The sequence below is a fragment of the Urocitellus parryii genome, chromosome 1, assembly GCF_045843805.1.
Source record: "Urocitellus parryii isolate mUroPar1 chromosome 1, mUroPar1.hap1, whole genome shotgun sequence".
Classification (NCBI taxonomy): domain Eukaryota; kingdom Metazoa; phylum Chordata; class Mammalia; order Rodentia; family Sciuridae; genus Urocitellus; species Urocitellus parryii.
In genome coordinates, this window is record NC_135531.1 from 234,446,480 (window position 1) to 234,463,464 (window position 16,985).

The window sequence follows — 16,985 nt, forward strand, 5'->3', positions numbered from 1 at the left end:
ACATACATACAGTTATCTCAAACTAGGCAAAAGTACTATAAACATACATTGGAGAAAAGATAGCCTCTTCAACAAATGGTACTGAGAAAACTAGAAGAAATACATGTGTAATAAAATGAAATCAGACCCCTATCTTTCACTCTGCACAAAACTCAACTTTAAGTGGATCAAAGACCTAGGCATTAGACCAGAGATCCTGCACCTGCTAGAAAGAAAAACAAATCTCCATCATGTTGGCTTAGGAAATGACTTCCTCAACAAGACTCCTAAAGTGCAAGAAGTAAAATCAAGAATCAATAAATGGGATGGAACCAAACTAAAAAGCTTCTTCACAGCAAAGGAAACAAGAACATAAAGAGAAAACCTACATAATAGGATAAAATCTTGCGCTTCAGATACAGCACTTGTGCTTCAGATACAGCACTAATCTCCAGGATGTATAAAGAATTCAAAAAATGGGCTGGGGCTGGGACTCAGCAGTAGCGCACTTGCCTGGCATGTGTGAGGCGCTGGGTTCGATCCTCAGCACCACATATAAATAAATAAATAAATAAAACAAAGGTTTATCAACAACTAAAAAAAATAAAAATAAAAAAATAACTCAAAAAACTAACACAAAATAAAACAAATCAACAAATGGTAAAGGCATTGAACAGACACTTCACAAGTAATACAAATGGTCAACAAATATATGAAAAACTGTTCAACATCTCTAGCAATCAGAGAAATGCAAATTAAAACTACACTGAGATTTCTTCTCACTATGGTCAGATTGGCAATGATCAAGAATACAAGTAACAATAAACGTTGGCAAGGATGACTCATTGCTGATGAAACTGCAAATTGGTACAACTACTCTGGAAAGTTGTATCGAAATGAAGATTTAATGCAATTCCTATTAAGTTTCTGATGATGATCTTCATAGAAATAGAAAAGCAGTCATGAAATTCCAAAAACTTGGAATGGTATCTACAGTTGTCCCACTCTGCTGTATATACCCAAAGAACTTAAAAACAGTATACTATAGTGATGCAGCCACATCAATGTTTAAGGCAGCTCAATTCATAATAGCTAAACTATGGAATCAGCCCAGGTGCCCTTCAATAATGAATGCATAAAGAAAAAGTGGCATATATACACAATGGAATGTTACTCATTCATAAAGAAGAATGAAATTATGGCATTTGCCAGTAAATGGATGGAACTGGAGGCTATCATGCTGAGTTAAAAAAGCCAATCCCCAAAATCCAAAGGCCAAACGTTCTCTCTGATATACGGATGCTGATTCATAATAGGCAGGGGCAAGGAAGGAGTGGAGGTTCACCAGATTGGACAGGGGAGAATGGGGGGAAGGAAGAGAGGATAGGAATGGGAAAAACAATAGAATGATTAGGACATAACTTTCCTATGTTCATATATGAATACATGACCAATGTAACTCCACATCATGTACAACCACAAGAATGGGATGTATGTATGATATGTCAAAATACATTCTACTGTCATGTATATCTAACAAAAAAAACCCCCAAATTTTAAAAATCTCTTAACAAATATAATTTGGCAGAAGTGAGAGACTGGAGTCATAGGTGATCCCAACCTTAAGCTCCTCAGGAATCCATAACATTGATTGGAAAGGCATTGAATTATCACAGTTGGTAGAATGGTATTTGACTTTTTTTTTTCTTTTCAGTATTAGGGATTGAACCGAAGGCCACATGCATGCTATGCAAGCACTCCATCACTGAGCTATATTCCAGCCCTTTTCATTTTTTATTGTGAGACAGAGTCTCACTAAGTTGCCAGGCTGGACTTAAACTTGCAATCTTCCTGCTTCAGCCTCCTTTGTCAGTAGCTAGGATCACAGCCTATGCCGATGTGCCCCACCTGATATTTGAATCTTAAGGATGCAAAGTAACCTCCAGTAACTCCTAGCAGAATCAACATACTTAATGGAGTCCCAAATACTCTCCTATTACAGCATCATACTAAAAACAGCTTTTTTTTTTCAGTATCATAAACTGTGTCGAGTGCTTGAGATACATTGTCTTATTTAATACTCATGAAAACACTTAATTTTAAGTCAACAATAACAAAAAGCTGGTAAACAGTGGAGCTGCATATGAGTCCAGAGTCTCAGACCCCTGACCCAGTTCATTCAATAGCACCCACTCTAGGGGCAGCATTCCCTTTCACCACCTAAAGCTAAAGGCCAACCTGACCTAAGGTTCCCCTCCATTATATATTTACCTGTTCATAGCAACATTTCACTGGAGATAAAGTGAGTCAATATAAGAAATCATAATTAGAAGTAGATTCATTCTCCCCCATTGGACCAGGATATGGAAATTTCCATGGGCCCAAACCAAAAGGAGAAGAGAAAAAAGAGCAAGTAAGTATTAAAATGTATATAAGAGAGAACATAAAAGAAGGGACACGGAGGAGAATGTTAAAGAAGACAGTGAACAGAGAAAGTGCATTTGACAACAAGGGCAAACATCGCTTTGGGGTGAGGAGACCCTGGGAAGCTAACCACTACCCAGACCAAGCCTATCCTATCATAAATGCTCTCTTTACATACTGCATTTCCATATACCCTTGATACTCTACATCAGTCCAATGCAGATTATTGTAATTCCTGGAGCAAATCTATCTTTAAACCTGTAGCATTGGTATCACATAGTTTATGTAGCAACCCCTTTTGTGCTAGTTCCTCTTAGATGCAGACAGTTTGTTTTAAGAGGCTATTAAATACCACAGTTTAAGGGCTGGGGTTGTGACTCAGAGGAAAAGTGCTTGCCTAGCATGCATGAGGCACTGAGTTCAATTCCCAGCACCACATAAAAACTAAATAAAGGTGTTGTGTCCACAACTTAAAGCTATTTTTTTCCCAGTATTTTGTGCTTAGAAGAATACATTTTGTAACTATTCTCAGAAATTTTAATCTACATTTTTATTAGTTAATTCTATTTTAAAGGATAGTTTGATGTTGAATAATTTATTTTAGTTTCTTTGGGGGGAAATACCGGGGAATGAATTCAGGGGCACTCGACCACTGAGCCACAACCCCAGCCCTATTTTGAATTTTATTTAGAGACAGGGTCTCACTTTTGAGGAGGCTTAGGGCCTCCCTTTTGAGGAGGCTGGCTTTGAACTTGCCATCCTCCTGCCTCAGCCTCCAGAGCCCCTGGGATTATAAACGTATACCACCGCACCCGGCCTTATTTCGGTTTCTTTATACAAGTTTCTTCTAAAACCCATTTTCTCCTGGTAACAAGAAGTTGTCCTGCACTAAACTCTCACATATTAGAATTGTTTTGAAACCCTGAACTGATGAAATTCCTGAACAATGGGATAAAATTAACCATGCCACCCTTAACTAAAATAACAGCTTTTTCTGATTATATAGTTAAGTGAAATGTTGGCGATATAGCTAAAGGAAAGAAACCTAATTGGGTAGTCTTCTGACCAAAGAGTCTATTCTTGTTCTTCACTCAACTAATCTTCGTTTCCTCTTTCAGCCAAATATTGAGGATCCTACAATAAACCGAGCATAAACGACCCTTTTCACTCCCCTTCCTAATATAGAAGACATGGCTAAGTGCCTGTCTGTGGAGCACTTTGAACTCTTCAGATAAAAAACAGTCCATAAAAACTAAAAGCAACGTTTGGCATGAGGCAGGGAAGCGGGCCCTGTGACACCCTGCTGGAGGAGGTGGAGACAGGAACAGACTGTCTGGAGAACAAAGTGTCACTGACTGAGAAAAGCTTGCAGTCTTAGCTCATGACTCCACTTCCGAGAACTTGTCCTGATAAACAGCGGGGGTTTTGGGATATAGTATATGGGCTACTATGCATTAAAGCACTAAAAATGACTAAACAGAGCACACAGTAGGAAAAGGAATGTCATGAGAAAATGTTTGCGATTCGTTAAATTTTTAAAAAATCCATCAAGCCGTGGATACTATATGATCTCATGTAAATACATATGGATATAACTACTGAGACAGATGAGAGAGGATATAGGTGTAGGAGTCGATGTAGATATAATTGTAGATATAAATGTAGATACAGACCTACCTAGAACTCTATAATACATCTATTAATACAATCACACACACATATATGTATATGGTTAAGTGTATAACATCCCATATAGCATGCTATCACATACAGATGTGGAAAGTTAAACTTTAAAAAGACTGAATAATAAGATTGGGGATGATTTTAACATTTTTATTGTTTTGTTTTTCTGTATTTTTCCTGAATAAACATGGATTTTCCTCAATAAGATAAAATATAAAAACAAGTAATGCTTGTTTTTTGCCAATATGCAAGTATTACTTTATTAGATGAAAAAATCATTTAAGTGACTATCTCTAGGGGAAAAAAAATAACATATACAAACCAATTAGTAGACTATAGAAAAAAAGCAAATTATTATGGATATTTTTCTGTGCTTATGCTTTTCGGTCCCCAGTTTTACAAATGTGCCCTTTGGGTTTGTTGCAGGCAGAGCTGAATCTCCAGTGCCACAAGAGCTGATGATTACAGTCTTGGCCTGAAAATTACTTGGGGACAACTGCACTAGCCGCTTTGCTCTCCTAGGACTTCTTGAGGTGTATCTGTCTTTTCACACCAATTCTAAGGCATTAAACCCCCCATCATCAGAAACATGATTGAAAAGTCACTTAGAATGGTCACTTTAATGTATTCTTTTGGGAAACATCTTCAATTTTTCAAATTTTCAAAGTAAACAGGAATCTAATTTTAGACAGTACCTTTATATGGCAAGCAAAATGGGATCCATTGTATCAGGCCAAGGACTGGGTAGCACAGGGAATAGGAAAATTTGTTTTGGCATCCAATTGCTTCTTGCTTTATCCATCTGGGACTGTCTTCTCAGTTTAATAACAAAGAAGGAAATATGGTTGCCTCCTCTAGGGAATATCACCTTAGAGCTGAATGTTTCTGGTAAAATTGTCTCTGTAGAAAGTCAGCACTTATGTAAAATGTTTTAAAGAAATAAATATGGAAACTTTCTTTTTCAGCTCTTATGTAAAATGTTTTAAAGAAATGAATATGGAAACTTTCTTTTTCAGCTCTAGAAGAGTGGGATTCAACCAGATACATGATACAAGACATAGATGCTGTACCTGAAACATACAGACAGAAGCAATTACCGAGTCCTTGTTTTCCATTCTCACTCAAACCACATGAGTCTTTAGAAAACAGCACGTGGATTAGAAATGCATATAGCTGAGAATTTCAACATGAGGTCTCACGGGAGGAGATCCTTCTTTGTTCTTTAATTTTCTTGAATTTAGCTTATGGCCCAGAAAATAAGACTGTTTCTTCTTTCTGTTCTTTTTTAAAAGTTAGCTTTCTGGTGACTGTATTCAAAAGATAACTCTGATGACATTCTCTTGCATGGATTACAAAAGACAGAAGAGGGCATTATTTAGGGCAGTTGATGTCCCTCTCCTCTCCCTAATGTCCAATTCCATGGATTAGAGACTTCTTGAAAGACTGCTAAACTAATAAACCATATTTCTGGAAGATTTTCTAGTTTTTAGGTCACCAAACTTTTTTCTTTCCAAACTAATAAAATATAAAATGTCCTTGTTGTCTAATCTGCTCACTAGGACACCCTATTGCATAGAACCTTTCACATACTCAGGGTCAGATGCCTCCTTTCTCTTCATTTCAATATCACAGTGATTAACTGCTACCTACAGGGCAGACACAAGCTACTATTACAAAGGGGGGTTAAATGCAAAAACCAGGTTGTTATTCAGCAGAGGCTATTTAGTAATACATAATTTACAATTTAATTTACTTATTTTCTCCACAAAATTATGTGACTATTGCAAACACCATAAAACATAGCCACTTACAGTAATAAAAGTGGGATTTATTGTACATTTCCTGTTTCCGATGAATTCTTGTTATAGTTCCCACAGGTAGACAAAACACAAGAGAATTTTGACGTCCTTTAATAATTGCTTGAACTGAATTTAGACAGTAGAAAGGAAAGGGGAATAGTATTTTTCAGCTTGGGATATTTTATTGTGGCTTTACTTGGTTTTGCTCATTATTATTGTTACCCTCTGTATGTTGTGGAATCTCTGGTTTGTATTTCTGAGTTGACATTTAATTGTTTTGTCTTAAAAAAAAATGACTGTGAGCTTTCTCAAGGAAAAAAATCACCCAGCTCACTTGTTAAATTTTACATTATCTACAACTATAACATCAAAGCTAGATCTCCCCCGTTAGGTTTTAGGCCATTTCCTTAGCAATGCACACTTGCTTCTTAAAAAATAACAAATAATAATAATAAAATCATTTTCCCAAGCACCTCGGCCTAAAGTGACAGCTGTATTTGGTTACACTTTGGATGGGAAATAGGCCGGTTGCTTTTCTTCTTGGCCTTCAAGCCTTGCTCCTGAATCCTTTCCACACACACAACTCTTATTTCAAAGCAAAGTCCCACCAGGAGACTGGAAGACAAGACTGTGAGAGAAGGAAGTTATGTTAATTTCCCACCCCCAAAGACACCAGTGAGTATTTCAAATACTTGGGGGGGGGGTGTCAAAATAGAGGCTACAGCTAGATGGATTTCAAGTTTTGTTATTTTGAACAATTCTGCAGACTCTTCCTCCTCCCCGATCACCAGTAACTTACTTAGTCAAAGAAACAGTATAGCTGCTTAAGGAGCACATCCAGGCTCCATGTGGCAGCCTGGGCCATGCTAACTAATGACATTGTCTGCTGCTATTTCTGGCTGCAGTGCAGCTAGGATTTTATGTTTGGGGGGATCCGTGTCCCCACAATTCACCCATGTATTTTCTCAAACTCTGGAAGAACATTGCCTCTTAAACATGAATGAATGCAGAAAAAGGAAACAGGGAACTCTAGAAAAAGAAGCAATCTTTTAAAATGTTTACACATTTGCAGATGATAAAATACAGACTCTGGCCTTTCTTAATTGGGAGTTACTAATGGAGAAAACTTTGAAGAAGAAAGGGTACACATTGAATGAAATCCAGTCCACGGCAAACATTTCATTAAACAAACATTTTACACAGATCCTACAATTCAATAATTCTTAAGCTTTTCCACATCCCCTTTTCAAATATAATGAGCAACATGAATTTTAAAAGTCTAATGAACAATATGAACTATTTCCCCCAGGAAAAATCACATGTATATAAATATAAAACCTAATCTCAAACTTGCTTAAAAGGAGACCTGACCCCTCATCCACGCCAGGTTAGCTGTCCTGGTTTCAATCCCAGGTTGAATATCAGTGGTCTGGGCTCCTTGCCACCCTGCCTCCAGCCTGTGTGTGTGAAAGGAGCACAGTCCTAAGTCACCCAGTAAGGGACATAGGTCCTGGCAGTGCAATTACCAAGCAGCACTGTCAGAAATGTCTTGCACATCCCTTTGTGTTGACTCAAGAAAGTGTGAGAATGAAATTTTGGAAGAAAAAAAAAAACATATGCTGGCTGGGAGCCAAGAGTTCAGACAGATTTTAAAATTTGCTTCTCCTGTTTGTGTAACCTCTCCAGAGCCAGTTCTTGTGAAAAATGAAGGATATGACAGACTATGAAGGCTAAGGTTCCCTCTGGTCATAAATTCTGTGAACAGATTAGCTATTCAGACCTTTGCCATGTTTCTCCAGCCTGGACCCAATCTTTACCAATTGCTAGTTGTATTACAGGACAAATGACTGGAACTTTCTGAACTCACTTTTTCACCTGTTTTCAGGTGGATATAATTATAATGGATACAATTATATATAAGTATATATGGATATAATTATAATGAAGGCAATTAGCAGAGTACTTGACAAAGTGTTTGAGGAATAACTATAATTTTTGTAAAAAGCCAAGTGTCTTCCCCTCCATTCTTATACCCCAAATAATAAGCAATGATTTAAAAGCAAAGAATAATGTATCAAAGTTCTTGAAATGACATGAAAATCTTATTAATCTTAGAAAACTGAGTACAGTTTGTCTACATAACTATTTAAAAGTTCTGTATGGCTACAATAATGTATAAAACCAGGCATGGCTAGGCAAGGTGGGGAACACCTATAATCCCAGCGACTCAGAAGGCTGAGACAGAAGGATCACAAGTTCAAAGCCAGCCTCAGCAAGTGAGGCGCTAAGCAACTCAGTGAGACCCTGTCTCTAAATAAAATATAAAATAGAGCTGGGGATGTAGCTCAGTAGTCAAGTGCTCCTGAGTTCATTACCCGGTAACACCCCCCCACAAAAAAAAAAAAAAAAAAAACAGGCGTGGTGGCAAAATCCCCATTACTCAGGTGGTTGAGGTAGAAGGAATGCAAGTTTAAGTCTGGCCTCAGCAATTTAGCAAGACACTATCTCAAAAAAAAAAAAAAAAAAAAATGAAAAGGCAGGGGATATGGTTCAGAGGTAGAGTACCACTAGGTTCAAACCCCAGTTCCACAAAAGTTTTAATTAAATTTAAAAAAAATTAACATAAAAGTACAAAGACAAATGATAAATTAAGAAAATATTTTCCAAATGTTTGATAGACAAAACTAATTTTAATGTAGACCTAAAATTCTTACAAATCAAACATAAAGACGATGCTCAACCTCATTCAGTTCATCCATTGAACTGAAAGAGGTTAAAAAATTTGATAATATCCATTGCTGAGAAGTGGGGAAATAGTTTTCATACACTGTAGGTGGAGTATCAGTTGGTATATAGTATTAAATTAAAAATAATGAGTCCAAGACAGAATAAGAAAGAAAGCTGCCTATAGAACTTTGTTAACACACATATATAGACACATTTTTAATGTTCACATACATGCATACACGCACAGGGAAATGCCTGGAGAAACACACAAGAAAAATGATGGTGCTCACTTCTAGAGGGAATTTTTTATTCTGGTAAAATACAAATTTGCCATTTAACTATTTTTAAGTGTGCAGTTCTGTGATATTAAGTACATTTAGTCTGCTAAGCAAACATTTCCACCCTCCATTTTTAGAAGTTTTTCATGTTCTCCAACTGAAACTCTGTCCTCATTACTACTTCCCATTCCCCTTACCCTGTCAGCCCCGGGTAACCACTATGAATTTGATTGCTCTAAAGACCCCATCTAAGAGAAATCATAAATATCTATCCTTTTGTGAATAGCTTATTTCATTTAGCATAATATCTTCCAGATTCATTTATGTTATCACATATATCAAAATTTCTTTCTTTTTTAAGATGAGTAATCATCCACTCTATGTGTATACATTTTGTTATCCATTCATCTGTTAATGGACACTTGGGTTTACTGTTTTGTTTTATTTAAATGAACAATCACTTTTAAAGCCAAATTTTTCCTGGACACAGAGATCAGAGTGCAGAGCACCAAAATACACATAATTTAATAGAAATAGAGAGTTTTCTGTGCTCCATTTTGAGTTTGATTTGCGGTGCTCAGAATGGAGCAAGGTATCTAACATGGGCTGAAGGTCAAAATAAGCATTGTGGGTAGTGCTAAGAAAACCTTTTCTGGAGTCCATTTCTAACAATTGATTTAACAAGCGTCAAACAGTTTTCTGGTGAAAAACCACAAATGCTGATGAATTTGGTGTTCAGACACGTGTAGCCATGTCCGCTCAATCAAATGGAGTGGGGGATTCAGAGAAAACCAAAACACAAAAGGAAATGACAGGATCCTGTATTTGTCTACTTTGTATTAACTGTAACAAAACAGAGGTCCAAGAGCTTGGCACAAGCATCTGCTTGGCTTCTAGTGAGGGTCTCAAGGTAGATGACATTACATGGTAGCAGTATATATGAGAGTGGTAAGTGGGCTCATGTGGAAGACCATGTGTGCAAGAGAGACCAAGGGGAGGTGCCAGGCTCACTTGGCAATAATCCACTCTCACAATAACCAGTCACATTCTAGAGCAAGAATTCACTCCCTCAGGAAAACATTAACTGCTTAAAGGCTTCAATACTATACATTGGAGACCAATCCTCAACCTGAGCTTTGGAAGAGACAAACCATACTCAAACCAGAGTATGAACAAAAGAAAAAAAATGTATTCTAAGGAGTTCAACAGCTGGACCCTAGAGTTGAAGAGAATTAGTGGTTTCTGCAAAGGTGTAGTAGCTGGTTCTTTAACCTGTCTACACTCAACTACCCCAGTGACCTGTAGGTGCTCTGAGTACAAACTCAAAGAGCTGCTTTACTAAACCATTCATTATTTGGGGACACAAATAAATCTGCTCATGAACAACCCTTTCCATTCCACCACCATCAGCTGAGTACCACCTATAGGAAGGGTGAAGTGTCCCTACCTCCCCATTACACAGGAGCCTGAGCAGCTGTCTCAGTATGGTAGTACAGGTCTGCAGCTCTGGAGGAGGGGCAAAGAGCTCAGAGCAGCCCACAGAAGATAGTTTTTAAGTAGGAAATCCAGAATGATTTGTAAGTTTGTGTTTCCAGGTCAATTCCAAATCTTTGGGAGGTAGAAGGAATATTTTTCAGAGGCTTGGAGGTCTGAGTGAGCATGGGGGAAATTCATGATTGTAACTCAGGTTTTTGGAGAACAAGTGATTCCCTTTCCACTTATTAGCCAGGCAGCTTCCTCTCACTGATCCCACCATACCAAGTACACAACTTTGTTACAACACTATGATGGCATAACTTGTAAAAATGGGTCCAGTGTAGTAAACAGACTCTCATGCGTTAAAAATGTGCAAAGACAGCCTATTTTACCAATATATATGTTTATCTGTCACAATCCTCAAGGGTGCAAAAACCAAAAACGGACAATTTAAGAAAAGGGAAATTTTCATAAAATAGTAACAATCATGTCACTAAATAGTCAAGAAAGTTAGCAAACCAGACGTGGACACTGGGCCACCAGAAGAAGTCAAATTAAGCCATAGAAATTGTCCAGAGAGGACTTCACTGTCACTCCTGAGAACATTATACAACACAGCTTGCCAGAGCTGGACAAGGGACCTCTGCTGCTCTTCACAGAAATTGTCCAGAGAGGACTTCACTGTCACTCCTGAGAACATTATGCAACACAGCTTGCCAGAGCTGGACAAGAGACCTCTGCTGCTCTTCGGAATAGATGAGGCTACCACCTCCTCTGCCACAAACAAGGATTAGTTGTATCATTAGTCTCCAATTCACATCTCAAGTAGTGATGTGTGACTGAATTGGTCTGAGACACATGTCCTACAAAAGTGCAGGGGCAACTTGGGAAGTGGATCCCTAGAGTAGCAGACTCCATATCTCACCAAGCTCAATGCAATGGAGAATTCAAGTACATGGAGAGGGATAATTCATAGCCCAGCCTAAAATGTGTGAATAAAACAAAAATGACAATAAACTATGGTTTTATTAACTTACATAGTTAATATCTTTTAAACACTGTTTTAGATAGACTATATGAAAAAATTGAAATATAAAATCTCAAGCCATGAAAATATGTTGATATTGTCATATCAAACTTTAAGTATTTAGTCACTGAAGTTAGCAAATTCATCAGTTAGTTTTGCAATATCTTTTTTGTTGCCCTAAGCTATTTGAAACTTTACACTGAACAGCACCTGCTTTTTTACTTTGTGAAAAAATTCTGCAGTTAATATAACTTAAAAACAAAAAATAAAACAAACAAACAAACAAAAAAAAAAACAGTGTGGTGGCACACGCCTAATCCTAGCTACCTGGGAACTTGGGAGGCAGGAGGATCATACATTCAAGACTAGCCTGAGCAATTTAGAGAGACCCTGACTTGTAATAACAATTTAAAAGGAGCTGTGGATATAGCTAAGTGGTAAAGTACCTGAGTTCAATCTCCAGCATCTCAAAACAACAACAAAAATCAATCAACCAAGCAATTTTTTAAAAAAATCCACCATATTTTAGGAGAAACTGTCCTTATATTCTCTTACAACTGCCTCAACAAATTTGAGATGGGTACAGTTTTTTTCAGTTTTTTTCCCCCAAATTCATTAGAAAGCAGTACCTGCATTGGTACCTTTTCTGATAGAACACTTGAGAATAATGTTTGCTTTACTTATTCATTTTTTCACAATGGACACTTCTTGTCTTTGAATAGAAATAATTCAGCAAATGGATTTAGCCTTTGAAAGTGTGTGTCCAACTAACTAGATGTGGTATCAATTACATCATAAAAAATTCCTTTTACCTAAAAATGTTCAGAAGGTTCCTATTTCTCAGCCGATGAAAGGCTGAATAAGAAAATGCAGACCCTTTTATATAACTTTGAATGTTAGCAAAAATTTGGGGAATTTTTGATAAAAGAAAAATTTGCTTTTTGCCTTTAAGGCAACATTGCCAATTATGTACTAATAAATTGGCTTCAGCAAAGACTTTCTTATCCATTGCTAAAAATTGACCGAGTATAAACAGCTACTACAGTTCGACAGTTCTGTTTTTACCAGTGCCAAAAGGATTTCCAAAACCTTTCAGTTAAAAAGCCCCCAAAGATCAAAGAGGTTTCACTTGATCCCTCTACAAGTCAATCAGATACAAGTGTCATCTTTTAGCACATTGTAATAATCCTGTTGTGCAGTTTTCTTTTCCTATAACCTGTAAAGTGTAAAAATTACACATTCAGGTAAGACATTTTATCAACAGAAAGGAGAAAGTATGAATTAGGAAAAATACATTTATCAAGTTCAATGATCCACTGTGATAAGTTAATGTACTTTTTGTCTCATTTTGTGGAGAATTGAAATGCTTTGCTACTTATTCATAGTAAGGATTGAACTTAAATGTTAGATTGCAACTTGACAATACGATTTATTACTCTTTAGCCATTGGAATAAATATATGCTCCAACATTTATAGCTGTCACTTATTCTGTCAAGCATGCCTTGCACCAAATTAAAATTTGTGAACTAGGACAATATTGCGTGCGGAAGGCAGGGAAGAGAAAGGAAGTCCAACCATTGTTGAATTTTGGCTAAGTATAATTAATTTTTTTTCCTAATGATATCATACTAATTTTCTAATGCATTCACCTTTTAAGTGGCCATGATTACTAACACTGAAACTTTCACAAGCCCCTGTTCAATTTTGACACAAACATGTTGAATAGTTGTTATTTTACTGTCCATTATCATGCATCAAGTGATGAGTATTAACATCAGTGTCATGGTCATGATCAAATATGTAAAATCTGTCTCTTCTACTAACAGTAACCTCCACGACATCAGGTACCATGTCTGGTTTGTGTACATACCAAACATTTAGGACACAATGCGTGTGCATTCATTGAATCAACAAATATTTATTGAGGACTTTTCTTGCACAGGGCCTTTTAGTTGCAAGAAATATAGATCCAGTCAAATGCATTCAAATTTAAAAAAAAAAGAATATGGGTGGTTTCTTACCCTCATTCTCTTATGTCTCTTTTTGTGCATTTGCTCCATTCTTTTTTCTCTGCTGCTGTCTACTCTCATAGCCTGGGAGTACAGGAAACCTTCCAATTTCTGCCCATGAGATTCAGCCTCTACTCCATGAGATTTTCAGCTTAAGAAATCACCACAACCCTGGACTTCTGATGTATGTGAGAAAAGCCTGATAAAAACATCCCACTATTTTTTATTTTTTTCCTTTTTAATGTCTTTATTAGTGCATTAGTATATATATTATAGTGATAATTCATGAATGCATATAATTTGCTCCATTTCAATCCCTAGTACTTCTGTTTTTTCTTCCCTCCTCCCCCTGATCAAACTCCATTGGATCAATTTCCCTCCCTCATTTAATCAGTTACAGCCAGGGAAAGGTCACATATTGGGATCGGACTATGCAATCAGAGAAATGCCCCCCTTCAGCAGTATCTCCCTTAAATAAAACTGTGGGTAGGATAGGTAGTGGTAGAGAAGACTAGTTACACTGTGTTTTTAATTATTTAACTTTGTTTTGTACTTTACCATTCCGTTTCCAATATCTAGCACACAGAAGGTATTAAAAAATCTATCTTTGTTGAACTAATAGTAGGATATGTCATAATATATTACTTATAAGTTTTATAATATTTTGTGTGATGGAGAAAGAAAGTGAAGGAAAATGAAATTAGAGTTGCTGAGGCTTTAGACTCTGGAAAGACACATAACTGCTGGCAAGATAAGTAGATTTAAAGCTGGACATTAATATTTCTTTAACTTTCCTGCATCAAGCATTATTTTTAAGTGAAAACTTTTAGCAAATCAATCTTTTAAAATAGTTAAAATAGTAAACTGAAAGACTCTAAAATATAATTTCTCAAAAACCAGTTGCACAAAAGAAAAGAGTTCAGTGAACTAGAGGAAGGGAACTGAAGGGGAGGGAGGAGGGATAGGAAAAAGGAAGACTGGTGGAATGAAACTACCAAACTACCCTGTGTACATATGTGAATATACCACAGTGAATTTACCTTTATGTAGATCTATAAAGCACTAACTAAAAATACTATAAGTAAATAGAAGAAAGACCAATAGAATAGGGGAGGGAAGAGAGGAGGGAAAGGGGAAGTATTGGGGATTTAAATGAAGCAAATTACATTCCATGCTTGTCTAATCATGTCAAAATGAACCCCAATACTATGTATAACTATAATGCAATAATTAAAAAAAAAACAATTATACCACAACCATCTTTGAGGATGCTCCACATTTTAAAAGTGCCACAATAATATGTTCTCTTCTGACTTCCTTTAGAACTTCAACCACTTAGAATGGCATAAGGGGTTTTATTATTAATTTGAAGATTCAAAAACAAGAAAATAAATCCCTTTCTAATAATCCAATTCTCCACAGAATATATTCTGAGAGTTGAGAAAGACTAATGGCTAGACAGATGCTGTAAAATTTCATTGATTAGGGTATCTTGCATAATGTTGCAAGCAAGTAATGATTTTTTTTCTTAGTTATTGTGGAGAGACACTTCTGGTGCCCAGATGAAATTTTATGAAGGGTGATAAAATCAAGACCAGAAGTGACCATTTAAGCTGGGAATCCAGCCAAAAGTGTGTCAAAGCACATGGTGAGCACCTCTACCTGGGAATTCTCCCCAGAGTTAGGTACTCTCAAGGTCCTTCTCTCACATAGGGAGACTCATTTTGAGGACTCACCTTCTGTGCACATTTTTAGAAGGCTCTTCTTCAAAAGGTAAAATAAGTTAGACATGAGGCAAAGCAGAATTTCTATAATAAGTTTTGTATAGGATGGCTTTGAGTTTTCTCAATACACATCAATTTCCCAACTATAGTTAAGATTTGTATGATCTATCCTTCAGACTGGAGGCATATTAGTTCATTTGCCAGTAGCTATTGGATCTGTGCTCTACACGACAGAAATAGCAGAACTCACTGGAGAGGTCATCAGCTGCTTCCTCTAGTCACTTCTGGGTGCTGTGACCTCCAGCAGCAGAGGCATTTGTTCTCCAAGGGTGTTCCGCTGTCTTGCAAGCCTATGAGTTTCTGTGGTCCTCACTGTGTGATCAGCTGCCAACGGAATTGCCAGTGCAATCTTGAGAAGAGATGAGGAATTATACTGATAGGATAAAATTTCAAGGTTAACTAATCCCATGTGCCTGGCAAGATGAGATCATCAGACCAGCCTGAGTGCTGTCTGATGATTTTGCAAAGGGATTAGATTACTCTTAAGTGTCCAAAGCTCCTGCCTTTTTAAATGAAGACTTTGGTTAGAGGTGAGTCACCAGAATGAAAGGATCATCTCTTTATTTCAGGACAATAATCTAAGTAGTCACTTTGTGATTTCTCTGTTGGCCCCCCATTCACTTATACTTCAGATTAAAAAATATATATATTTCTATGCAGTGTAGAAACCTCCTTCCTCTCATTGGGGAATGAACCCAGAGTTTAATCATTGAGAGCTATATCCCCAGTCCCTTTTATAATTATTTTTTTATACTGAGGATTAAACCCAGGGACATTTTTATCACTGTGTCACTGTGCTACATCCCCATCCTTTTTAAAAAAAAAAAATTTTGTTTGTTTGTTTGTTTTAGTTGTAGATGGTCACAGCATCTTTGTTTTATTTATTTATTTATTTTTTGTGGTGCCGAGGATTGAACCCAGTGCCTCAAGCATGCAAGGCAAGCGCTCAACCACTAAGCTACAACCCCAGCCCCACATACTCATCCCTTTTTAAAATTATTTTGAGGCATGATCTTTTTAAATTGCTAAAGGTTCTATTAAATTGCTGAGGCTGGCCTAGCAAAGCTGCAGAGGCTAGCCTCAGACTTGCCTTCCTCCTGCCTCAGTCCCTCAAGTAGCTTGGATTATAGGGAAATGCAACCATGCCTGGCTTGGAACACCTTTCTGATGTATTGCTGATGCTCTCCATCATTATGCCTATTTATACAAGAGGTTCAGATTCTTCTCTCTTTCTCCCAATTCCCCAGACAATTGAATTATCTCATTGGAAGAAATCTCAGAAACAGCTTATTTGTACCATCATTAAGCTCCCTTTATTCTAGGTGCTGGAAACCTATACCTACCTTTAATTTACGATGCCCTATTCTCCACAAAAACAAAAAAATATCATCACTTGAATATTCATGTTTCCCAATATACATATTCATTCTGTAACAATAACCCTAGTCAACCTAATTTTTAATACTCTCCATGACTTTACCCCTGTATCTAAAACTAATTTTACATAAAAGCATATATAAAGATATGAAAATTTTTTGTATTTTGACTTATTTGTTCATTTATCAATGGGATACTTGCATACATATTAGTATGTATACATATATATTATTTAGCCCATTCATACCCAAATTTAAAAAGTATATTCATATGATGCACATTAAACCATTCCCTTTTTAAAAATATACATATGTAAATGTTTTCATACATATATTCATGCATACATTTGTATAAATATTCATGTTTCCTGATATACATATTCATTCCCTAATGCTAACCCTAACAACCCAAAGTTAGTACT

General features: G+C 36.7%; 1 protein-coding gene across 1 annotated transcript in view; it reads right to left on the reverse strand.

Moving 5' to 3' along the window:
- Frzb (frizzled related protein) overlaps positions 1-15,532 on the reverse strand; it is a 65,572-nt gene extending 50,040 nt beyond the window's left edge. Inside the window, exon 1 of the mRNA XM_077799037.1 lies at positions 15,378-15,532. The gene's annotated coding sequence lies outside the window, so the exon portion shown is untranslated. The remainder of the gene's footprint in view (positions 1-15,377) is intronic.
- Between the last annotated feature and the right edge of the window lie 1,453 nt (positions 15,533-16,985).